The sequence below is a fragment of the Triticum aestivum genome, chromosome 3B (assembly GCF_018294505.1).
Source record: "Triticum aestivum cultivar Chinese Spring chromosome 3B, IWGSC CS RefSeq v2.1, whole genome shotgun sequence".
NCBI lineage: Eukaryota > Viridiplantae > Streptophyta > Magnoliopsida > Poales > Poaceae > Triticum > Triticum aestivum.
The window spans coordinates 174021257-174047472 of record NC_057801.1 but is presented as its reverse complement, the minus strand read 5'-3'; positions in this window follow the sequence as shown (position 1 = coordinate 174047472).

Genomic DNA, 26216 nt, shown 5'->3' with positions numbered 1-26216 from the left:
CGTGGTGTGGAGGGCTGGATGAACAGTAGACGGTGGAGGGGTGCCCGTGGAGGGGTGGTTGAACAGTAGCCGGTGGAGTAGCGCGCGGTGGAGGCTGGATGAATAGGAGCCCATGGAGGCTGGAGGAGGTCGACGGTAGCCCATGGAGGCCGGAGGAGGTCGATGGTGGAGATGAATAGTATCCCGTGGAGTCCCGTTTTGCGGTACGCCACACCCCTCCCGATGAACAGGACCCCCGTTTCGACCGTAGCGCTCCAACACAAGTCCGTTTCGTCCGTTTTGTGGTACGCCACACCCCTCCCGATCAACAGGACCCCTGTTTCGACCGTAGGAGGTCCATTTCCTCCGTTTTGCGGTACGCCACACCCCTCCGAATCAACAGGACCCCCGTTTCGACCGTACAAGGTCCGTTTCCTCCGTTTTGCTGTACGCCACACCCCTCCAGATCAACAGGACTCCGTTCCGAACGTAGGAGGTCCGTTTCCTCCGTTGTGCGGTACGCTAGGCCTCGTTTCCATCGCCTGTTCCATCCAAGCCCTCCCGATGAACATGACCACACATTTCGTTCTGACCCAGTCGGTTGGCGCCCACGCGTTTCGTTGCCTCCCCATGAACACGACGCATTCCGTTGCCTCCCCATGAACACGACGACGACGCTGTTTCTCCGTTCTGACCCAGCCATGTACACAAGCCCTGGCCGTACGTATGCGCGAGTAGGCGTTCGAGACCCTGCCCGTATGTACGTACGTGGCCGTATTTTCTTTCTTGCACCCTCGCCACTGTACGTACGTGTACATGCTACGTGCGTGCCTCTACTACGACACATGCGCGCCTCTACAACGACCAGTATGTACGTACACGTTCGCGACCAGAATGACAACGCTACGTACGCTTCGACCAGGTGGGTCCCGACTGTCAGACACTTCGTTGCGTGCGAAAATGTAGCTGGTGGGTCCCAACAGTCAGAGGGGCGGATCATTTTTTTTGCCTGGACGCACTTCCTTGCGTGCGAAGGTGTAGCTGGTGGGTCCCAGCAGTCAGGGGGGAAACATTTTTTTCGCGAAATACGGTGGCCCGTCCGGTGGATCCCCGCTGCCAGGTGGAGGAATAATTATTTTCCGCGTAATAAGGAGGCACCTCCTTGCTGCGGCCGTGGACCCAGTTGTCAGCCTCTCCACATACAGTCCACGTCCGATGGAAGTCGTTCCTTGACCATGTTGACCACGCCACGCCGAGAGCACCAGGGCGATGGACGACGGCGAGGCCTAGGAAGGGGACGATGGGGAGCCGGGGAAGACGCGGCAGTGGAAGCCCGCGCCGAGAGGAGTACGAGGGTTCACTGGTTCGGCTGCGGTGTGAGGCTGCCGTCCCCGCAGGGCCTAGCCAGCGATGGGAATAGTAGGGGGCGGTGAGGCCTCCGCGGCAGCACATCCGGCCACGGGAGGCAGGAGCATGCGGCACGACCGGCGCTGCTTTGGGCGGTTGGAGGAAGAAGACCAGAGGTTGAAAAAGCACTACGGCCGTTGGATGGACATCGTACGATCACTGGAGCTAGAATCGTTTATATTGACTAAGTTGACAAAGCCCTCCGTCCCCGTCAACTTAGTAGGCCCACAAGTCAGCCTCCCACCATGGTGGGTCCCAGCTAGCAGGGGGGTATTCATTTTTTTGTGCGTAATAAGGGGGCACTTCCGGTGGGTCCGAGCTGCCAGCATAGGGAACGTTTTTTTCGCGAAATACGGTGGCCCGTCGGGTCGGTCCCAGCAGTCAGGGGCAAACGTTTTTTTTCGTGAAATACTGGTGGCCCTTCCGGTGGGTCCCTGCTGTTAGGTGGAGGAATAATTATTTTCCGCGTAATACGGAGGCACTTCCTTGCGGCTGCCGTGGACCCAGCTGTCAGCCTCTCCACGTACAGTATTCTTCCAATGGAATTCGGTCGTTGACCACATTGACCATGCCGCGCAGAGAGCACCACGGCGGTGGACGACGGCGAGGCCTAGGAAGGGGACGATGTGGAGCCAGGGAAGACGTGGCAGTGGATGCCCATGCGGAGAGGAGTACGAGGGTTGACTGCTTCGGCTGCGCTGCCGTCTCCGCAGAATAACAGGGGGTGTGGGTGAGTGGAGTGGAGGGATGGCCTGGCCAGCGGTGGGAGTAGTATGGGGGCGGTGAGGCCTCCGCGGCAGCACAGCAGGCCACGGGAGGCAGGAGCAGGCGGCACGACCGGCGCTGCTTTGCGCGGCTGGAGGTTGAAGAAGCACTACGGCCGTTGGATGGACATCGTACGGTCACTCGAGCTAGAATCGTGCATATTGACTAAGTTGACAAAGCCATTCATCCCCGTCAACTTAGTAGGCCCACTATACTAGGTCCCAGCTAGCAGGGGGAGTATTCTTTTTTTGGGCGTAATAAGGAGGCACTTCCTTGCGTGCGAAGATATAGCTGGTGGGTCCGAGCTGTCAGTGGCGGTAACGTTTTTTTCATGAAATACAGAGGCCCTTTCGGTCGGTCCCAGATGTCAGGTGGAGGAATCATTATTTTGCGCGTAATAAGGAGGCATTTCCTTGCGTGCGGCCGTGGACCCAGCTGTCAGCCTCTCCACGTACAGTCCACTTCCGATGGATGTCGTTCATTCACCATGTTGACCAGGCCGAGCCGAGAGCACCAGGGCAGTGGACGACGGCGAGGCCTAGGAAGCGAACGACACGGAGCCAGGGAATACTCGGCAGTTGTTTCCCACGCGGAGGAGTACGAGGGTTTACTGGTTCGTCTGCCGTCGCCGGAGAATAACAGCATGTGTGGGACTGAGGGTGAGTAGAGGGATGGCTAGGCCAGCGATGGGAGTACGGTGGGGCGATGAGGCCTGTGCGGCAGCACAACCGGCCGCGGGGAGGAGGGAGCAGGCAATCCCGCCGGCGCTTGTTTGAGCGGCTGGAGCAGGAAGAGCAGAGACTGAAGAAGCACGGCGGCCGTTGGATGGACATCCAACAGTATACAAGCCATCTGTGGAAAGCCTCAAATCTGTGGAAAACAGCATACAGCCCATCTGCCATTATTTCAAATAGTTTACAACCCATTTGCTAATTCTTACGGGTTTTTTTGGAGCCCATATTCTTTTTGTTAGCATTACAGCCCATATTGTGGCCACAGTTAAAAAACTATACAAAATTTTGTGTATGTCGGTGCGGTCTGAGCTATTTTTAATCCTGAAATTTCGAGTCACATTCAGACTGATTTTAAAAATAAATGTATATCAATATAAAATTCAATAAATTGTCCATGCATAAAAATCAATGCAATTTAAAATCTCGAAATGAAAAAAAGATATTTGAAACTAATTGTTGGTTTGATGTGTTTTAAAAATGTACAACCCATTTCTCATTACTGATAGACCATTTTCTTGGCCAGCCGAATGAAGCTCTCCTCGTCTAGCCCAACAAGCCTGATAAAGTGACTTACTTGACAAATCACAAAAAAACTGGGCTAGCCATTTTCAAAAAGAAAAAAAACTACTAGGCTGGTCTGTGGTAAACATAAAAGAAAAGGCTGTCTAGACAGGCCAGAGTGTCCCGCACAGCCCAGTTGACACCCTGCTTCCATCTCAAAAACAAATTAGGTAAATGCCACTCCAATTATGGCGATTCATAAAAATGCCACTGCAATTTCCAAACTTTGAAAAATGCCACTGTAATTTTTGCAAACTTTGAAAAATGCAACTGCAGTTTGCAAACTTTGTAAAACACCACTCCAGACTTCAAAAAATGCCACTAGAAATGGCATGAAATGGCATTTTTCAAAGTTTGGAAATTGCAGTGGCATTTCTCGGAGGCATTTATCAAATTAACCCAAAACAAAAATAACTGGGTAAGCTGCTGGGTCCCTGGTGTCAGCCGCTTATTGTGCAATTCTCTCATTTATTGACTACGTTGACAATGGCATGGGACCCAGATGTCAGAAATCCACTAGGAGGAGCCTTTTTTTATTGGCTTGAAATAAGGAGGCACTTGCTTGCGTACTGCCATAACCTTGGCGGGTCCCTGCTGTCATCCTCTCCACGTACAATCATCTCCTGATTGTGTACACGTCAACTTGCTAGGCCCACAAGTCAGCCTCTAAACCCGTGGAGGACAAATACAACCCATTTAAAAAATAACAACCCATTCCATACGTTCAAACGGAAAGTTCAACATTCAGAGCAAAGTAACACGTCTGATCCACATATAGAGCACTGAACTTCCACGTTGACAACCATCATAGACAACTTACTCTTAGCTAACTAGACGATGCGGGCGGTACACGCTAAACGCCGGCACTGGCGTCCTGTGCCTCGCCTCGGACTTGCCAGAGGTGCGATAGGGCGCATTGCTCACGCGCGTTGGCCCTTTCCATGCCGGCGTGGTCCACCGAAGCTTCGGCTTCCAAGCGGGAAACCCACTTGACGAGCTGGTAGTAAAAATCGGCACCGCGAACGCGTGCGTGCCCGACAGCCTCCAGGGCTATTTGCCGGGCGCCGGCCTCCACGTAGTCGGCCCACTTGCGGGCGCTCTGCTCGCGACTCAGAGCGTCGGTGCGCTGCTGCTCCATGTCCTGCTGGCGGCGCAAATCGGCGATACGCTGCTCCTCCGCCAGGCGGTCGTGCTCCAACAACTCCTGCTCGTCCACCATGCGGTCGCGCTCCAACAACTCCTCGATCTGCGCATTGCCATCTAAAGACAGATAGAACGCCTCCTCCCTCCGTGTGCCTTTCGGTGAAAAACCAAACACTAGTTCCGGTGGTGACCGCATGCGGCGTCGCCTACCGCGGACGGGCGGGGGCTTGGTGGACGTGGCGAGCGACGTCGGGCCGGTGGGGGCTTATGAGTATATGGCGAGTTGGGTCACGGTGGCACTGGAGAAGGCCGGGAAACAGTACTTATAGGGGGAAGGTAGCGCGACGGACATTGGAATTCAATGCATAATGGCTTAGCGCGCCAGCTTGCCGTGGAAAACTAGGGAAACTGAATTTATTACTGTGTCGTCCCGTCCCGTCTGTGTCGCACACCGGCATGGCGGTCAAACGAGTGCACTCGAATCATCTCCCTCCTTGTCAATAATGATTTCACGGATTTAAAAAGCCCGCAACAATTAAAGCGTATCTTTTTTCGCATCAGTTAGCTGCCTTAATTACGGCCGACTACATGCAGGCACTCAGAATCGCTCGCAGGCAGTACGCGAAGCAGCATGCAACGAGTCGCACCCAAGGGCACGCATGCAGCCACTTAAATCGCTGGAATTAATTAGGCTTAAACTTCTGCATGCCGTTAATTATTGCCATGCCTTGGTCTTGCTGCTTTGCTCACGGGACTAACAAACCCGGACGGAGGGAGTACCTTGGTTGGTGAGGGGTTTCAATTAAGCCCTGCAAACCAGAAAGGAGGTACTAGTACGTGCGTGATCCGCTATTTATTCGTGTAGGAAGTAGGTCCTTTCTTGAATTGAGCCCTGCAAACCGGAAAGGAGGTAGTACGTGCGTGATTCCTATTTATCTGTGTAGGATCGATAGTGTAGCTTGTCAGTTTATTCAGAGGTAGACATTTTTATCCATGTAGGATCGATCGGGACAATGCTTCGGTGCCTTAAGGCACCTACCTTTTTGTCTATGACATGTGGGTCTAACAGGTGACTGGACCACATGTCAGTGACCCGAAGCTGTGTCCGATCAATAGTGTAGCTTGTCAGTTTCTTCAGAGGTAGGCATTTTTATTCAAAAAACTGCCACTTCGCATCTTGCGTCGCAAATAAAACTGCAGGAGCGCATTTGTAGGCTAGCTAGTGATCGATTAGTAACTTGTAAACACTGAGCGAACAGAAATAAGTAACTATTAATGCATCTCAATGAGTCACAGATCATATACAAATATGTAGCTCCAAAAGCAAAGATCATCCACTTCGGATCTTGCGTCGCAACTAAAACTAACTAGTACGATTCCCATACATAAGATCAACATGTTAATGCATCTCAATGATTCACAGATCATATACAAATATGTAGCTCCAAAAGCAAAGATCTAGAAAAACATCTGTTCTTCCTACTAACATGGCTGCTTCTCTTGGCCAACATTCAGTACAGACTGAAAGACAAATTTGTTTGTGAAGTCTACAATTCCTCTTGCAAACGTAAGTGGTTTCACCAACTGCTGGAACCATGAGAATGAACCACACATGATGGAGGAACATCCACTGCAATATGATTTGGTCTTCTCTCGATCACACCGCGAGACTATTTTCGGAATACAAACTTTAACTTAGGGAAAATGATGCCCATTGTATAATCAGACCAAGGCAATGAAGCACCTAGTGTTGGCCAGTAAATAGTACAGTACTACTTTTCTGCAGTCCATGAAGTGACTATCCAATCTTTGTGTCTATTTTCAAATGGCACTGCATGCAGTGACTATACTATTCTCTTGTGCAGTTCAACACAAATTGCGGACACTTTGTTTGTTTGCCAAATAGCAATGGGCAGACATCTTTGTCTGCACAAATATCAAGCAGCTAGTAAACATATACCACACCATGTTCGCAGTGATGGAAGAGGTGAAATCGATACAACCGAAATTGAGCATCCAATCATTGAATCCTGTCCTGCACCTCCAATGTAGGTCCACCCTGCCAATAAATTCACATGCAAACCACTATTATTACTATCTAATGACAGTATAAAAAGAGTAGCAAGATAGTAGCAAACCATGTACCTTCGTAATGAACAGCTCATAGTGCCACCAATTGGATATAAAGGTTTGGAAAAAAACATGCTCCTAATGTTGAACCAGTTGGACTTTTTGTGCAGCTCCACTAAAATCGAGCATCCCTGTTTGCATAGATATTGAAAGTGTGATTACTATAAAAGTGGCACTAGTTGAAGCATAGACTCACAAATATAAGCATTCCAATTTATTAATGGGAAAAGGTAGCAAGACTGTTTCTAACCACCTGTTTGAAGGAATAAATAAAGCAACAACGGCTGATGTCAGGAAGGCATACATAGTTTTTTCTGAAAAACTGAGCCATTCCTGACCTTTCCTCTTCTTTTAAGAAAATTTTGTGCAGTTCTACTAAAATAAAATGCCATCAAAGCCTTGACAATTTAGTGACACTGTACAAAAGGAAATGACTTAACATTACATCATGATGTCGGGTATGTAGTAGACAGGCATTAGAGACAAACATACGGACCTCCTCCGATAACATAATGAACATTAATTTTAACAAAGGTGTGACTAGCTTTACCGGGATAATTTGAGTGAACTCTACACCCTCTGTTCCTTAATATAAGATGTTTTCACGGTTCAATTTAAAGTACCCAAACGTCTAGTATTTAGAAAAACAGGTAGTAGTTTTCTTGAGCACATATCTGGGAAAGCTTGCCACACTTTATTTATGTCCATACGCTAATGAAACACCATTTGAATACTACAATTATACACTAATCCAGTGGCCAGTGCAATAGTAGAGTAGTTAGTTTATTACAGGGTACAGTACAATGGTTTTACTGAACAAATTTCAATAAACTATAGCACTGGAAGGTTTCTATAAGAATTAACAATACAAAATGTAAAGGTAACAAGTTTCAGCATCGGTATACTAGATGTGCATGAGCATTAAACCAAATACAGAAGTCTGAAGGAAACTAGCATTATTAACTAATGACAGTATAAAAAACAAACCATGTACCTCCAAGGTAAATATCATTTCGAACTCGGGGGGGGGGGCCTTAAAATTGCAATCCCAATCTTGATAATCGATCAAACATAAAAACTTGATCGAACGAATCAAGAGAACAGTCGGAGAAGGAGGTGCCAACTCTTGACCTTTGCTCTTGTCTTCATAATTGTCTGTATAGTTTAACCAAAATAAAATGACATTAGCGCCTTGGCATTTTGGTGACACTGTACAAAAAAATTAACTTATCTCATGAAAGTGAGGTATGTAATCTATAAGCATTAACAGTGCAAAAATCGGAAGGTAGTAACAAGTTTCATCGTTGGTATACTGGCTGTGCAACAGCATTAGAATGCCTTAGCTGAAAAATATTTAATACATCCACAATCAACAGCTAACCCTGAAATGATCCAGTGACATTAAATGGCACTGCTTAAATTTATCTCTGGCATTAGACTGAGAGCGGCATTAGTTAAATGTGGCATCACTTTAGCAGTAGCATTGCTTGACTTGACTGCTGGCGTTATACTAACAGCAAAAAAAGTGGCAATAAGGGCATGGGACGCCCATTCGGATAGTGGGCGCACCAGTACGATGTACCTCCATGGACGCACAGTGGTGAGGGAGGTATGGTTGCCCAGAGCAACAAATATCCAGGCAGCTGATACGTCCATTTTGCATCATGCTTTTATATCAATATTTATTGCATTATGGGATGTTATTTCACGTTATGTCATAATACTTATGGCTATTCTCTCTTATTTTACAAGGTTTACATGTAGAGTGAGAATGCCGGCAGCTGGAATTCTGGGCTGGAAAAGGAGCAATTATCGAAGGCCTATTCTGCGTAACTCCAAAAGTCTTGAAACTCTATGGAATATCTTAAAATAAATAAAGAAAAATCGTCGCCAAAGATGAAGGCTAGGGGGCCCACACCCTGCTCACGAGGGGGGGGGGCGCCCCCCTTGGGGCGCACCCCCTACCTCATGGGCCCCCTGGTGGCTCTCCGACGCCCATCTTCTCCTATATGAAGTCTTTCGATGAGAAAAAAAATAGAAGGCAACCTTTCGGGACGAGACTCCGCCGCCATGAGGCGGAACCTTGGCGGAACCAATCTAGAGCTCCGGCAAAGCTGTTCTGCCGGGGACACTTCCCTCCGGGAGGGGGAAATCATCACCATCGTCATCACCAACGCTCCTCTCATTGGTAGAGGGCAATCTCCATAAACATCTTCACCAGCACCATCTCATCTCCAAACCCTAGTTCATATCTTGTATCCAATTCTTGTCTCCAAGTACGGGATTGGTGCTAGTAGGTTGCTAGTAGTGTTGATTACTCCTTGTAGTTGATGCTAGTTCGTTTATTTGGTGGAAGATCATATGTTCAGATCCTTCATGCATATTATTACCCCTCTGATTATGAACATGAATATGCTTTGTGAGTAATTACATTTGTTCCTGAGGACAAGGGAGAAGTCTTGCTATTAGTAGTCATGTGAATTTGGTATTCGTTCGATATTTTGATGAGATGTATGTTGTCTAGCCTCTAGTGGTGTTATGTGAACGTCGACTACATAACACTTCACCATTATTTGGGCCTAGAGGAAGGCATTGGGAATTAATAAGTAGGTGATGGGTTGCTAGAGTGACAGAAGCTTAAACCCTAGTTTATGTGTTGCTTTGTAAGGGGCTGATTTGGATCCATATGTTTCATGCTATGGTTAGGTTTACCTTCATACTTTTCTTGTAGTTGCGGATGCTTGCAATAGAGGTTAATCATAAGTGGGATGCTTGTTCAAGTAAGAACAGCACCCAAGCACCGGTCCACCCACATATCAAATTATCAAAGTACCGAACGTGAATCATATGAGCGTGATGAAAACTAGCTTGATGATATTCCCATGTCCTCGGGAGCGCTTTTCCTATTATAAGAGTTTGTCCAGGTTTGTCCTTTTCTACAAAAAGGATTGGGCCACCTTGCTGCACTTTATTTACTTTTGTTACTTGTTGCTCGTTACAATTTGTCTTATCACAAAACTATCTGGTACCACATATTTCAGTACTTACAGAGAATACCTTGCTGAAAACCGCTTATCATTTCCTTCTGCTCCTCGTTGGGTTCGACACTCTTACTTATCGAAAGGACTACGATAGATCCCCTATACTTGTGGGTCATCAAGACTCTTTTCTGGCGCTGTTGTCGGGGAGTGAAGCGCCTTTGGTAGGTGGAATTTGGTAAGGAAAAATTTATTTAGTGTGCTGAAATTTTCTGTCACTTGTTACTATGGAAAGTAATTGTCTGAGGGGCCTGTTCGGGGTATCTTCACCCCGTCCAGTAGAGCAAAAAGTTGCTCCTCAACCTACTGAACCTATTTAAAATGAACTCCTTTTGAAACTCCTTTGGGTATGATGGAACAACTGCTAGCTAACACTTTTACAGGAGATGGAACAAAGCATCCTGATGAACATCTACGCTATGTGGATGAAGTTTGTGGACTATTTAAGCTTGCAGGTATACCCGATGATGTTGTTAAGAAGAAGGCCTTCCCTTTATCTTTGAAGGGAGACGCATTTACATGGTATAGGCTATGTGATGATATGAGATCATGGAACTATAAAAGATTGAAATTGGAATTTCATGAAAAGTATTACCCTATGCATCTTGTTCATCGTGATCGCAATTATATATATAATTTTTGGCCTCGCGAAGGAGAAAGCATCGCTCAAGCTTGGGGGAGGCTTAAATCAATGTTATATTCATGCCCCAATCACGAGCTCTCAAGAGAAGTAATTATGCAAAGTTTTTATGCTCGGCTTTCTGATAACAATCGCACCATGCTCGATACTTCTTGTGCTGGCTCTTTTATGATGAAGACTATTGAATTTAGATGGAATTTATTGGATAGAATTAAACGCAATTCTAAAGATTGGGACCTCGACGAAGGTAAGGAGTCAGGTATGACACCTAAGTTTGATTGTGTTAAATCTTTTATGGATACCGATATTTTCTGTAAGTTTAGCACTAAATATGGACTTGACTCTGAGATAGTAGCTTCTTTCTGTGAATCTTTTGCTACTTATGTTGATCTCCCCAAGGAGAAGTGGTTTAAATATCATCCTCCCATAGAAGTAAAAGTAGCTGCACCTATTAAAGTTGAAGAAAAGACTGTCACTTATAATGATCCTATTGTTCCCACTTCTTATGTTGAGAAACCACCTTTCCCCGTTAGAATGAAGGATCATGCTAAAGCTTCAACTGTTGTTCGTAAAAGCAATATTAGAACTTATACACCTCCTGAGAAAGTCAAAGTAGAACCTAATATTGCTATTGTTAAAGATCTCTTGTCTGATAATATTGATGGGCATGTTATTCAATTCTCTGGTGAAACTGCTAGAATTGCTAAACCTTGTGCTAGAGATAAACATAGACCTGTGGTAGGCATGCCTGTTATTTCTGTTAAAATAGAAGATCATTGTTATCATGGCTTATGTGATATGGGTGCCAGTGCTAGTGTTATACCTATTACCTTGTATGAAGAAATTAGCATGATATTGCACCTGCTGAGTTAGAAGGTATTGATGTTACAATTAAACTTGCCAATAGAGATACTATATCTGCAATAGGAATTGTTAGAGATGTTGAAGTCTTGTGTGGAAAAACCAAATATCCCGCTGATTTTCTTGTTCTCAGTTCTCCACAAGATAGCTTTTGTCCTATTATTTTTGGTAGACCCTTCTTGAATACTGTTAATGCTAAGATAGACTGTGAAAAGAATGTTGTTACTGTTGGCCTGGATGATATGGTTCATGAGTTTAATTTCTCTAAATTTAGTAAACAACATCGTGAGGAAGAATTGCCTAGTAAAGATGAGATTATTGGTCTTGCTTCTATTGCCGTACCTCCTAGTGATCCTTTAGAACACTATTTGCTAGACCATGAAAATGATATGTTCATGAATGAAAGAAGGGAAATAGATGAAGTATTCTTTAAACAGGAACCTATTCTGCAACACAATTTGCCTGTTGAAATCCTAGGGGATCCTCCTCCACTCAAGGGTGATCCCGTGTTTGAGCTTAAACCGTTGCCTGATAATCTTAAATATGCTTATCTTGATGAAAAGAAAATATATCCTATCATTATTAGTGCTAACCTTTCAGGGCATGAAGAAGAAAGATTATTGAAAACTCTGAAGAAGCACCGTGCCGCTATTGGATATACTTTGGATGATCTTAAGGGCATCAGTCTCACTCTATGCCAACATAAAATAAATTTGGAAGCGGATGCCAAACCAGTTCGCGATCCTCAACGATGTTTGAATCCTAAAATGAAAGAAGTGGTAGGAAAAGAAATACTCAAGCTTCTGGAGGCAGGTATAATTTATCCCGTTGCTGATAGTCAGTGGGTAAGTCCTGTCCATTGTGTCCCTAAGAAGGGAGGTATTAGTGTTGTCCCTAATGATAAAGATGAATTGATTCCGCAAAGAATTATCATAGGTTATAGGATGCTAATTGATTTCCGCAAATTAACTAAGGCTACTAAGAAAGATCATTACCCCTTACCTTTTATTGATCAAATGCTAGAAAGATTATGCAAACATACACATTATTGCTTTCTAGATGGCTATTCTGGTTTCTCTCAAATACCCGTGTCGGCTAAAGATCAATCAAAGACTACTTTTACATGCCCTCTTGGTACTTTTGCTTATAGACGTATGCCTTTCGGTTTATGTAATGCACCTGCTACCTTTCAAAGATGCATGATGGCTATATTCTCTGACTTTTGCTAAAAGATTTGTGAGGTTTTCATGGATGACTTTTCCATCTATGGTTCCTCTTTTGATGATTGCTTGAGCAATCTTGCTCGAGTTTTGCAGAGATGTGAAGAAACTAATCTTGTCTTGAATTGGGAAAAGTGTCACTTTATGGTTAATGAAGGTATTGTCTTGGGGCACAAAGTTTCTGAAAGAGGTATTCAAGTTGATAAAGCCAAGGTTGATGCTATTGAAAAGATGCCATGTCCCAAGGACATCAAAGGTATAAGAAGTTTCGTTGGTCACGCCGGATTTTATAGGAGGTTCATTAAGGACTTCTCAAAAATTTCTCGGCCTCTAACTAATTTATTACAAAAAGATGTACCATTTGTCTTTGATGATGATTGTGTAGAAGCATTTGAAATACTTAAGAAAGCATTAGTCTCTGCACCTGTTGTTCAGCCACCTGATTGGAATTTACCTTTTGAAATTATGTGTGATGCTAGTGATTATGCTGTAGGTGCTTTTCTAGGGCAAAGAGTTGATAAGATATTAAATGTTATCCATTATGCTAGTAAGACTCTAGACAATGCTCAAAGAAATTATGCTACTACCGAAAAGGAACTCTTAGCCGTTGTATTTGCTTGTGATAAGTTCAGACCCTATATTGTTGATTCTAAAGTTACTATTCACACTGATCATGCTGCTATTAAATATCTTATGGAAAAGAAAGATGCAAAACCTAGACTTATTAGATGGGTTCTCTTGCTGCAAGAATTTGATTTGCATATTGCTGATAGAAAAGGAGCTGAGAACCCCGTTGCAGACAACTTATCTAGGCTAGAGAATGTTCTTGATGACCCACTACCTATTGATGATAGCTTTCCTGATGAGCAATTAAATGTCATAAGCACTTCTCATAGCACTCCATGGTATGCTGATTATGCTAATTATATTGTTGCTAAATTTATACCACCTAGCTTCACATACCAACAAGAGAAAAAGTTTTTCTATGATTTGCAACATTACTTTTGGGATGACCCACATCTTTATAAAGAAGGAGTAGATGGTGTTATTAGATGTTGTGTACCTGAGCATGAATAGGAACAAATACTACGCAAGTGTCAATCCAAAGCTTATGGAGGACACCACACTGGAGATAGAACTGCACATAAGGTATTGCAATCTGGTTTTTATTGGCCTACTCTCTTCAAGGATGCCCGTAAGTTTGTTTTGTCTTGCGATGAATGTCAAAGAATTGGTAGTATTAGTAGACGTCAAGAAATGCCTATGAATTATTCACTTGTTATTGAACCATTTGATGTTTGGGGCTTTGATTATATGGGACCTTTTCCTGCCTCTAATGGATATACACATATTTTAGTTGCTGTTGATTACGTTACTAAGTGGGTAGAAGCTATTCCAACTACTAGTGCTGATCATAACACCTCTATTAAAATGCTTAAGGAAGTTATTTTTCTGAGGTTTGGAGTCCCTAGATATTTAATGACTGATGGTGGTTCACACTTTATTCATGGTGCTTTCCGTAAGATGCTTGCTAAGTATGATGTCAACCATAGAATCGCATCTCCATATCACCCGCAGTCTAGTGGTCAAGTAGAATTGAGCAATAGAGAGCTCAGATTAATTTTGCAAAAGACTGCCAATAGGTCTAGAAAGAATTGGTCCAAGAAACTTAGTGACACATTATGGGCCTATAGAACTGCATATAAGAATCCTATGGGTATGTCTCCGTATAAAATGGTTTATGGAAAAACATGTCACTTACCTGTCGAACTAGAACATAAGGCATATTGGGCTATTAAAGAGCTCAACTATGATTTCAAACTTGCCGGTGAGAAGAGGTTATTTGATATTAGCTCACTTGATGAATGGAGAACCCAAGCTTATGAAAATGCCAAGTTGTTTAAAGAAAAAGTTAAAAGATGGCATGACAAAAGGATACATAAGCGTGAGTTTAATGTAGGTGATTATGTATTGCTATACAACTCTCGTTTAAGATTTTTTGCAGGAAAACTTCTCTCTAAATGGGAAGGTCCTTACGTTATCGAGGAGGTCTATCGTTCCGGTGCCATAAAAATCAACAACTTCGAAGGCACAAATCCGAAGGTGGTAAATGGTCAAAGGATCAAACACTATACCTCAGATAATCCTATAAATGTTGAAACCAATATTATTGAAACCGTAACCCCGGAGGAATACATAAGGGACACTTTCCAGAACGTTCCAGACTCCGAAAAGGAATAGGTATGTGGTACGGTAAGTAAACCGACTCCAAAACAATTTTTAAGGCAATATTTCTCCGTTTTGGAATATCTATTTATATATAAAAAGTGCTTTATGGGGTAACCAGAAAAAAGAGAATTACCTAGAAAATCCCACAATAATTAGAAACATCTAGCCGTCAATTGAAACCGATTAGGCGAGCAAAACCAATGAATTGAAAAAGAATCAAAATTACCCACCAATGCCCTTAATAAGTTATCTCACCCACGTAAAAAAACCAAAGCCCTTCCCTCACGCACGTGAAAAGAAAAAGAGCCCCCCTCGAATCTTGGCTGAACAGAACACTTTCCCGTAACCCTTCAATCTGGGATAAAGGAAAAAATCTTTCAATCTAATACACATCCTCCTACTCACGCCGCCGCAATGCTCGGTGCCGTCGGTCTTTCGATCTTCTCGCTCCTCTCCTACGGCATGCACGTCCATGAGCACCTGGAGGCCGCCGATGGAGATCGATCATCTTTTCCCCAACGTCCTGCAATGGTTGCCCCTCTCCTATGGCTGCAATGGTTGCTCCTCTCCTATGGCATGCATGCCCATGAGCACCTGGAGGCCGCCGATGGAGATCCATCATCTTTCCCCAATGTTCTGTAATGGTTGCCGCCCCCAAGGTTGCCGGTGCGTACAAAGCCCACCTACCATCTTCGCACTACATGTGCCAGAAGGGCATCTTCACCCACACATGCCCGTACAATACCTTTGGATCAGCCAGACAGTCAATGGATCAAGATGATGCATGCTGGCCAGCCAACAACAATCAGATACTCAGCCTGAAGATTAACATGGATGAGATATTCAGATCAGACTCGGGTGAAGCTGTTGCAGGGGTACTGATCTGGGACCATGAGGGCTCGGTTCTATGTATTGAGTGCAAGAAGCTTATCAAGTGTTCAGATGCGGAAGAGGCTGAAGCTAGGGTCTGTATATTGAAGGGCGGAAGGTTATCATGCAGTTAACAGAAGATAATTTTGACATGGACTCGAACTATGCAGCAGCTATTAGAAACATCATATCAGAACAGCTATGTCGGACGTCCTAGAGGGATGCCTACCTCTCAATCCAGGAGTGCTGTAAGAGGCATCGAAGTATTAGCTTCAGGAAAGTTGGAAGAGAGAGCAACAAAGTGGCAGATGAATTAGCAAAGTATTCATAGCCAAAAGGCTGACATGTTAGCTGGCTACATCTGTAACTTTTTGATCTCCAATGTTTAGTGGTAATAGTGCAGATCCACATACTAGGTAAGTTGTTCTCTTTCCCCTAATAAAAGTACCTACGAGTAATGTACCTGCTCAGATTCTGAAGGATGGCAAGTGTCTGCGGCCATGGTAAGACAATTAATACTGCATGTAATTCAAGTGTTTTTATTTTTTAATGGATCAAATACACTGACTATATACAATATGTAACTTGTCCAGCTGTTGTTTAGAGAGAATCTGTAGGTCGCTCAGACTTATGCTTCCGACATACACCTATGAATTTGTAAATGATAGTCATCCGCTTAAGCTTATTATGCAAGTTATTTATGGCTACCTCTCATTCAATCTATTGTTTATAAGTTTAAAGATTTTGTGAATATTCATTTATGACCACTGCTGATATAAACTGATCTTCATCAGGTTCAGGACTTTTTGTCTCAATGGCTTCTATATAGATGTAATTAGATGCTCTATTGTCATCAATGAACCACAACCATTGGATGAAACTAAGGCAAGAGAAGATCACAACCGTACTACGAGTCATTGAAGATGAACTAAACGTGTATGAGTCTACCAACCTAGCTCAATGGCACATGACATACATGACCTTCCGATCCAGTTGATCTTCGTCTTTACCTTCTGTGTGCGTGTGTAGGAGTGAAGCTGCTGAGAATAACAATGCAGACACGGTTGTAATTTTACCATGCCGATGTCACTATCTGGTAGTCTAATGTTTGCTACATATACATGAGTGTGTGGCGATGTTGGTTAATTTTTTTACAAATGCTGCATTACAATAAATTATGCTAGGATAAAACTAGAAGGAGATTAAGTGGCTACTCGGATATGTTAAAGCATGAGTCAAGTTATTCGCAAAAAAAGCGCGAGTCAAGTTATTAATCTCGGACTGTTTTTGAAAATTTTTAGGTTATGTACCATGATGGAGCTCTAGCAAAATTTTATTATTAATTATCTTTGTCACTGCTGTCAACGTCCTCGGCCAAGATCATCGCAACCTTCTCGCACAATCGCTACTCTCATCTCAGGTACCTGTAGTCCTATCTACGATCTTAACCCCATCATTTCACATGTCCGTTTGATTGCTATGTGTGATTCTCATAGATTGGCACATGGATGGAGAATAAACCTAAGTTTCAGATTGATGTGCTGAACATGACTATTTCGTGGATGAGTTCTTGCAGGAAGTGATCAAAAGCATGTTTGCCAAGGAGGATAGCTAAATGATTATTTTTCCCATGACCTCTCGCATGTTGTTGTTAATTAGTAATAGTAGATTCTCGCACATCGGTTTGCCCCCTGTTAGACGACAACACTTAAACCAGCCCTTTCCGTTTGTGCAGATTCCCATGTTTAGAAAGAATTGGTACTGGACTTGTCTTATGCTAATTCATTAGTTTAAAAACTATCGTGTAACTAGCGTTCTGGAGTTTTCCTAGGACTCCTGATCTTAGTCTACCTGTTAGATTTAGCAATGACAAATGACCCTTCCATGGATATGCAGCTGTAGATTCTCAAGAAAAAAATTCTCCTATAGGCTTCTATAAACACATTCCAGTCCTAGATAATTCGTGAATCATAATAAGTGACTTTGATCTCCTCGAGTGTTAGGTTGCCGAGCTAATAAACTATCAAAAATCACTGGCATATCCTTAGATGATCTTCGTCAACTGAATGACCAGTTGGGAGCTGAACTAAAGGAACTTGCATTCTAAAATAATTCTGTGCTAAAGCTTGTGGGATTTAAAGCTGGAAAATGTTTTTCATTCCCACAGTTTTGTGTATTTGAAGAGCGCACATGATCAAAAGAGAAGAAAATCAAAGGAAAAAAAATCTTCTGGTGAGATGGAGAGCATGCTAACAAAAATATAAATATATCCTTGCCATATATGTTAGCTTTTGCAGAGGACTTCTATTTTCAGTAAGAACGCCACTCTGTACTCCTTGCCCATTTAATTTTACATATACTACACATTCATTTTTTGCAGATAAAATGTTTAATAAATCAGCTAGAAAAAATTTCTATATTTCCATTCCCAGTTGCGCAGCGTAGCATTAACTTTTCCTGAACTGTCAAATGATATAAAATTAGACGATTCCTAGCATTTGTAATATTCAAATTCGGATGCATATCAAAATGACCGAGTACATAAAATAATATGATCTATTTTTTGTTGTTTTTTTACCTAATTCCAAGTTTCTCTTTATCCATATTTGAGGGGCGTGATTTCCTGTTTGGGTCTACCTAATAGCTCACGCAACACATTGATCTTTTACGGATGCTTTTGGATTGGTATTCTGCCATCAAGGTAATTATTATAGCATTAAATTTTAGTGGAATATGAGGTTTTTTGTTGCTTTATATGAGCACAGTATGATTAACAAGGTATGCTTTATAACAAGAACAACCTTTTTTAATGTATACAGATGTTTGTTGATTGTTTTCTTATTTCACGGAAACATTAAAGGGAAAAAAGATTTTTTTTGGCATCTATATGAAAATTAATGAAAACTAACAAGTGGCAAATACTGAAGAAAGAAACTGGTCAAAAAATGGAAAGCATATATCCATATTTGTACAAGAGGAATCGCCAGAGAGATTTTTGAAAAGAAAGAGCAATATTATGTCCAAAGAACGAAATAGCTCGCAACATAACTTAGTATATAATGGATCCACTGCAAGGTCAACAGAAAACTTATCTAGGTTGCAATATAGTAGGCAAGCAACAACCATAAATGTAGAAACGAACATGTTATATCCATCGAAACTCCTGAGCAGCTTACCATTTGCTGGAATCCCAAATCACGTGCTAAAATTAACAGTTGGCATGCCTGTGATGCCCCTACCTAATATGAACCAAAGTTTCGGGTTATACAATGGTACAAGTATGACGATTATTCAACTTGGAAGAAGATTCATCGAAGCACAATAGGAACAAATGGGGGAGGAAATGTATATATTCCACGAAAAATCATGTCACCAGCTGAAACAATTTGGTTCTTCATTCTATAAAGGATACAATCTCATATGTCAGTTCGCTTTGCTATGACTAACCACAAAACCTAGGGGCAATCTCTAGACAAGATAGGACTATATCTACCTAAATAAGCTTTCACACATGGATAGTTATATGTAGAATTCGCAAGGGATGGACCGTGGGTAATGCTAAATGATCAAGATAACAATAAGGATAATGTGGTCAAGAAAATAATCTAATATATTCTAAAGGTATGAACAATTAACACACATTCAACATGATGCTTCTTTGACTAGCTGAGGCTACTGGCCAATTACATAAGAACAAGTACATGTATAGCAATTTAGTACACTGCAAACCATCCTAAAAATAAAAAGTGACTTACTTATGCTCATTTGATATGGTAGGACGGATATGGTGATTCCTTGACTTTTGACTCACCAGCGTGCCAAACATGCATATAATATGTGATATCTGACTCTTCAAGCTTATTATATAATGCAAACCAAAAGTGACAACATTAGGAAATTTATATAGCTTATACGCAAAATGTAATCATATTTGTTTTCATATTTAGTTAATAAATATTAATTTGTCTTTATGGAAAATTTAAAAATAGTTAATCAGAAAATACTAATTTTTCTAAACTTTTGGGAAGAAATTGGAACCTAACACTGCCAATCCTGGTCCCAAGATGAATCGTCTACTTCCTTGAATGGGAGCTACTGAAAACACAACATGATGAAAATGTCAGAACTATAATCATAAAAAAATGCAGTTAGTATGAGATGCATAATTTTAAATGATCAATGGATAACTTCTACACAAAACTATGTTCAGATAAGTCTTATACTTAAAAATGCCATCACATTGATTCCAGATTTTCTTTAGATAAAACAATTAATGTTCTCCTTATTAAACTTTATAAAGTTCTAGCCCGCGCATCGAGCGGGCCACTTTTCTAGTTTAGAAAAATAGAAAAATAAGTGGCAGTCCAGGAAGGACACGAGGCCTTCACGAGGGTGGAGGGCGCCCCCTACCCCCCTGGGCGCGCCCCCTACCTCGTGAGCACCTCGTGTACCCTCCAGACTCCGTTTTCTTGCACGATACATATTTTGGTCAGTGAAAATTCATTATATATACTCCCGAAGGTTTTGACTCCCGTATCACGCAAATATCCTCTGTTTTCGTTTCAAGCTATTTCTGTTGCAGATTTAGAGCACCATGACTTCTCCCTCCTCCAACAACGAAGACAAGGATGCTTGGTTATTGAAGATAGAGTTGAAAAGAGAGGAACCAGAAGAGATCAACAAGGATGAAAGGATCAAGAAGGCCATGGAGGTTCAAGCTCCTGTGAAGAAAGAAGCAGACATCCCTCAACCTTTTCACTCCAACAGAGATTGAAGCCTTCAAGATGATTGAGTTAGCCCGCATATAGAACAAGTATCTCACACAAGAGAATATTTTGTTGAAGGATCATATTGCTGGGCTCAAGGGCATTATCCGCAAATTGGAGGAGCTTTTACGCTCGATGTGCGATTATCCACCGTCATCATCACCACCTCCACCGCCAACAACAAAGAAGGAGATATAATCACCTGGGTATGGGCACTCCCCTTGGCAACTGCCAAGCTTGGGGGAGGTGCCCTGGTATCGTATCACCATCACAACTCCTATCTTTACAGTTTTTCTTAGTTCGATCCTATTAGTAGTATCTTGATTTAGTAGAATAAAGTCATGGCATGATCAAGTTTTGAGTTTTGCTTTACGATCCTTCTTTGTAATCAAGTCCGTGAGCTATGTAATAAAGATTAATGTTGAGTCAAGGGCTTGATTATTTTGCCATGATCTTGGGTGGTTAGAAGAAAAAGAATAAAAAGAATCAAAGAGTTCATATTGATCTTATTGAAAGTAATGACTTCACATAGAAAGAGTATGACGATTAAAAGTTGTTGGGAGTTGGCAAATATAGCTTTGGTCATCGTTGCAATTAATAGGAAGTAATAAGGAAAGAGAGGTTTCACATATAGATATATTATCATTGACATCTTTTATGATTGGGAGCACTCATTAAAATATGACATGCTAAAGAGTTGATGTTGGACAAGGAAGACAACATAATGAGTTATGTTTTCTTACATCTGAGGTAAAGTATATTGTCATGGATCCTCTACCGTGTTGAGCTTGCCTTTCCCCCTCATGCTAGCCAAATTCTCAGCACCAAGTAGAAATACTACTTGTGCTTCCAAATACCCTTAAACCAGTTTTGCCATGAGAGTCCACCATATCTACCTATGGATTGAGTAAGATCCTTCAAGTAAGTTGTCATCGGTGCAAGCAATAAAAATTGCTCTCTAAATATGCATGACTTACTAGTGCAGAGAAATAAGCTTTGTACAAACTTGTTGTGGACGTAATAGAAGCGACGGACTGCATAATAAAGATCCACATACAAGGGGCAATATAAAGTGACGTTCTTTTGCATTAAGATTTTGTGCATCAACCCTAAACGCGCATGATAACCTCTGCTTCCCTCTATGAAGGGCCTATCTTTTATTATTATCCTCTACCTTAGGCAAGACTCACGGTGATCTTCACCTCTCCTTTTTCATTTTATCCTTTGGCAAGCTCAGCATGTTGGAAAGAACATGATATATATATATATCCAATTGGATGTAGGGAAGCATGAATTATTATTGTTGACATTACCCTTGAGGTAAAAGGTTGTGGGGCAAAACTATAAGCCCCTATCTTTCTCTGTGTCCGATTAAAACTCCGTAACCACAAGTATTGCGTGAGTGTTAGCAATTATGAAGGACTAAGTGATAGTTGAGTATGTGGACTTGCTTTCAATTCTCTGGCATAGTCTCTTTCCGATGTTATGATAAATTGCAATTGCTTCAATGATTGAGGTTATAATTTGTTGGTGCTCAATAAGGTTTCTGATTCATACTTTGGCTTTGTGAAAAGATCATCGCTTGAACATAAGTAATCATATGACAAAATCTAGAGATGTTGCTGTTATAGAAATAATCATGATGCCTTCATGTCCATATTTTATTTTTATCGACGCCTCTACCTCTAAACATGAGGACATATTTATTGTTATCGGCTTTTCGCTTGAGGACAAGCGAGGTCTAAGCTTGGGGGAGTTGATACGTCCATTTTGCATCATGCTTTTATATCAATATTTATTGCATTAAGGGTTGTTATTTCATGTTATGTCACAATACTTATGGCTATTCTCTCTTATTTTACAAGGTTTACATGAAGAGGGAGAATGCCGGTAGCTGGAATTCTGGGCTGGAAAAGGAGCAATTATTGAAGACCTATTCTGCGTAACTCCAAAAGTCCTGAAACTCTACGGAATATCTTAAAATAAATAAAGAAAAATCGTCACCAAAGATGAAGGCCAGGGGCCCACACCTAGCTCACGAGGGTGCCCCCCCCGGGGCGCGCCCCCATACCTCGTGGGCCCCCTAGTGGCTCTCCGATGCCCATCTTCTCCTATATGAAGGCTTTCGATGAGAAAAAAAATAGAAGGCAACCTTTCGGGACAAGACTCCGCCGCCACGAGGCGGAACCTTGGCGGAACCAATCTAGGGCTCCGGTAGAGCTGTTCTGCCGGGGACACTTCCCTTCGGGAGGGGGAAATCATCACCATCGTCATCACCAATGCTCCTCTCATCGGGAGAGGGCAATCTCCATCAACATCTTCACCAGCACCATCTCATCTCCAAACCCTAGTTCATCTCTTGTATCCAATTCTTGTCTCCAAGTCCGGGATTGGTGCTAGTAGGTTGCTAGTAGTGTTGATTACTCCTTGTAGTTGATGCTAGTTGGTTTATTTGGTGGAAGATCATATGTTCAGATCCTTCATGCATATTATTACCCCTATGATTATGAACATGAATATGCTTTGTGAGTAATTACGTTTGTTCCTGAGGACAAGGGAGAAGTCTTGCTATTAGTAGTCATGTGAATTTGGTATTCGTTCGATATTTTGATGAGATGTATGTTGTCTAGCCTCTAGTGGTGTTATGTGCACGTCGACTACATAACACTTCACCATTATTTGGGCCTAGAGGAAGGCATTGGGAAGTAATAAGTAGATGATGGGTTGCTAGAGTGACAGAAGCTTAAACCCTAGTTTATGCGTTGCTTCGTAAGGGGCTGATTTGGATCCATATGTTTCATGCTATGGTTAGGTTTACCTTAATACTTTTGTTATAGTTGCAGATGCTTGCAATAGAGGTTAATCATAAGTGGGATGCTTGTTCAAGTAAGAACATCACGCAAGCACCGGTCCACCCACATATCAAATTATCAATGTACGGAACGCGAATCATATGAGCGTGATGAAAACTAGCTTGACGATATTCCCATGTGTCCTCGGGAGCGCTTTTCCTATTGTAAGAGTTTGTCTAGGCTTGTCCTTTGCTACAAAAAGGATTGGGCCACCTTGCTGCACTTTATTTACTTTTGTTACTTGTTGCTCATTACAATTTATCTTATCACAAAACTATTTGTTACCACTTATTTCAGTACTTGCAGAGAATACCTTGCTAAAAACCGCTTATCATTTCCTTCTGCTCCTCATTGGGTTCGACACTCTTACTTATCGGAAGGACTACGATAGATCCCCAATTCTTGTGGGTCATCAGAAGCATATGTGGATTACGTCCCATTTTTGTTCTCTTTAGCCACCTTTTTCCTATGTGAGGGCAACAAACCTATCGACCTGGTCATTCTCTATTGCGTTGTCATGCCTTTCTACCCTTCTTCAACCAAGAGACACGAGACTCGTTCCTTAGCTATTGATTTTCCGCTTTTAAACCTAGATGTGGGTTCGATGCCTACTCTCTTGGAAAGTATAGGCTCCCTTCCTTTCCTTATTCAACCCAGACATGCATTAGTCTGCATGAAGTAGGGTTTCCTTTAATAGTGCAAATTATGGTTTTCGTCTGCGTGTCCAGCAGAGCAGAGGATAGCAAATTGGGAAGATGGTGGTGTGGAAAAAGATCCACATGGAACGACATGCCAGATGGGGCAATAGAATAAGGGTATGGTTTGAAAAGAGGTAGCATACCTAAGGGTCGGCGGGAAGTGGCTTCGCTCGTGGTCGTCGTCCTCCGCACACACTACGACAGCGATCCCGCGCGGGCGCTAGGTCTGAGAGGACGGCCTTGTCGTTAGTGCGTGACCTCGCTCGCCAACGATGAGTGCGTCAATGTTGCACGTCCTTTTCTTCCCCGGCGGATCTGTGACCACCGGTGAGGAGGGAGAGAGGGGCCGTCTTTTTTAGATCTGGAGAGAGGGTGGTAGTGTGAGAAGCAAGTGGGCAGCCCTTGGCAAGAAAGCGCTGAAGCTCCAGCCTATATATCTTCTTTATACTACTAGTACTGGAGGTGGAGTAGTGGTAGAGTAGTTTATATTTTCACTGCGTACAGTACGAGTTAGTCGTGCTTCAAAAGTAAACGGCATGATAACATGGCTCTCCTCCACCTCTCCTCTCCCACCTCTCTCCTCTCCCACCTGCTGTCTTTTTTTTGACCTTGAAGACTGCAGGGCTTGCACCCCACATCATTTTATTGAAAGCAAGACAAAGCAGGACTAATACAAAGTTCCCTCAAGAAGAGGAAAGAAAACAGGGGAATAAAAGAACAGCAAAAGAAAACTATACAGGAAAACTAAACCTACAAATTACAAATGTACATAGGGTAACAAAAGTAACTCCCTTCAAGGAGGAAGGAAATCAATCCATTTAAGTAATGCGTCCTTGTGCTTCTGCTTGATTCTATGAGAAAGCAGGGTGAGGTCATGAATGAATCCGTATCTCCATGCTCTGAAGGAAGGCCTGATGTTCCTGAATGCCCTGTCATTTCTAACCTTCCAAATGTTCCACCAGGCAGTAAACACCACTTCAGCAAAGAAAGGCTTGTTGAATTCCTTTTTCGCATGCAAGGCAATCTCCACCATATCTTGACTGTCTTTCCAAAGAATCTGCAGGTAGATCCATACGCGAGCACTGAAATTGCACTGGAAGAAAAGATGATTTCTGTCCTCCAAAGTCCCTGTTGGGCAAAGAACACATTGTGGTCCATCATTAATCCTCCATTTCCTTCTTTGAATCATGTCCTTGGTATTAACCCTATCCATTATGACTAGCCAGGCAAACATCTTGATTGACATTGTGCCGCAACTCTTCCAAATCCAACTCAAAATTGGGTTTGAGACCATAGGCTGGTAAGCAAAGTCATAGAACTTTTTGGCAGTATAGGTAGATTTCTTTCCATGCCTCCATTCCCAGATATCACTACAGCTGGAATCCAGATGGAAAGATCCCATTAGTTTCGAAAGCTGCTGCAATTCTTGATGTGCTTGCTGAGTGAGGGGCAGGAAAAAAAGATCTTGCAAGCTATCAGCCAGAAAGACTTCCTTGACTGAAAGTTTTTCTCCCACCTGCTGTCCACCAACAATAGAGATCTCTAGATTCCTCCGCCATGGAAGGCCTTCTGCATTGGGATTTTGCTCTTGGGTTGTCCCTAGCCGACCAGGTGAGACGTTAGTTTGGTTCTACGGTGCACTTCTCTCCCTCCCGAGACGCCAAGGAGTTCTTTTTGGTCATTTCCTTCTCTTCGGCTTCGTTCCCCCTCACAAATGATTCGGTGGGATTGGCTTTGTAATGCTACATTGGAGGGATTTGCTCTGGCTTCAAGGTTGTGGCCCTTTCCTCACGATCATTTCGTTTTTCTGTGGCCAACAACAAAGTAGGGCATTTCATTTATGGATTAAAAGATCGTGTTTGGCCAGACTTTGTTTGCCACTTCCATCTGTTCAATGGACGTTTTGCTAAGCGTTTCTCTGCCTCTCATTGGCATGCTGATCAAGAATTGGTTGAGGTTTTGGATAGACAGCCCATGGCCATCTCTACTTCTCTGGATTTCTTGCGGAAGGGGCAATCTCGTGATCATTCTTCAGCCAAAGAGCTCAGCAAATTCAATCTGGTTTCTTTGAAGCAATGGAATTTTTCTAGCTCAAATGATCATGAGGCTTCTTCTTCCTCGTTGGTGAAGAACACAGATAATATTCGCATTCAAGTTGATTTGATCCAACCGCAAACTCAGCACGGCGACATCAATGCTATTCCCTCGGGCACCATTGATCATATAGCATTAATGGAACTTTTCTTGTCTGAGGCAGAATTGGAGGCTAGACAATCTCCCAATGATATTATGTTCGGGGCCTTTAAATGCCCCTTAAATGCCC